The sequence below is a fragment of the Bos javanicus genome, chromosome 11 (assembly GCF_032452875.1).
Source record: "Bos javanicus breed banteng chromosome 11, ARS-OSU_banteng_1.0, whole genome shotgun sequence".
Lineage (NCBI taxonomy): Eukaryota > Metazoa > Chordata > Mammalia > Artiodactyla > Bovidae > Bos > Bos javanicus.
In genome coordinates this window covers 12,842,422-12,843,146 of record NC_083878.1, presented here as the reverse complement: position 1 = coordinate 12,843,146, position 725 = coordinate 12,842,422, and the positions used below count along the sequence as shown (strand labels likewise).

At 37.7% G+C, this 725-nt stretch overlaps 1 non-coding gene across 1 annotated transcript; it reads right to left on the bottom strand.

The window, feature by feature from the left end:
- Positions 1-249: 249 nt before the first annotated feature.
- On the bottom strand, positions 250-356 carry LOC133257916 (U6 spliceosomal RNA). The gene has a single exon (XR_009739764.1). It is a non-coding gene; the product is annotated as a U6 spliceosomal RNA (small nuclear RNA).
- Between the last annotated feature and the right edge of the window lie 369 nt (positions 357-725).

Genomic DNA, 725 nt, shown 5'->3' with positions numbered 1-725 from the left:
CCACACTGTTCTCCATAGTGGCTGTACTAGTTTGCATTCCCACCAACAGTGTAAGAGGGTTCCCTTTTCTCCACATCCTCTCCAGCATTTATTGCTTGTAGACTTTTGGATCGCAGCCATTCTGACTGGCGTGAAATGGTACCTCACTGTGGTTTTGATTTGCATTTCTCTGATAATGAGTGATGTTGAGCATCTTTTCATGTGTTTGTTAGCCATCTGTATGTCTTCTTTGGAGAAATGTCTAGTTCTAAAAATATGGAACGCTTCACGAATTTGCATGTCATCCTTGCGCAGGGGCCATGCTAATCTTCTCTGTATCATTCCAATTTTAGTATATGTGCTGCCAAAGCGAGCACTATAGTAAGTCTTGTTATCAGGTACTGTCAATCCAAAAACTTTGTTCTTCTTCAATATTGTGTTGGCTTTTCTGGGTCTTTTTGCATTTCCATATCAACCTTCTACAATCAGTTTTTCAATATCCACAAAGCAACTTGCTTGGACTTTGATTGGGATATAGATCAAGTTGGAAAGAACTGACCTCTTAACAATATTGGGTCTTCCTAGACACAAAAATCCATGTTCTCTTTTGACCATTCTATCATCATATTCTCCTCCTTGGCATTATTAGAACATTTCTAAAATATCCTTCACATTATTAATTCTATTTTCTTCTGTGTCAAATACTCCTTTCCATTTCTAATGATTTCAATTCTTTGTGGCATTTC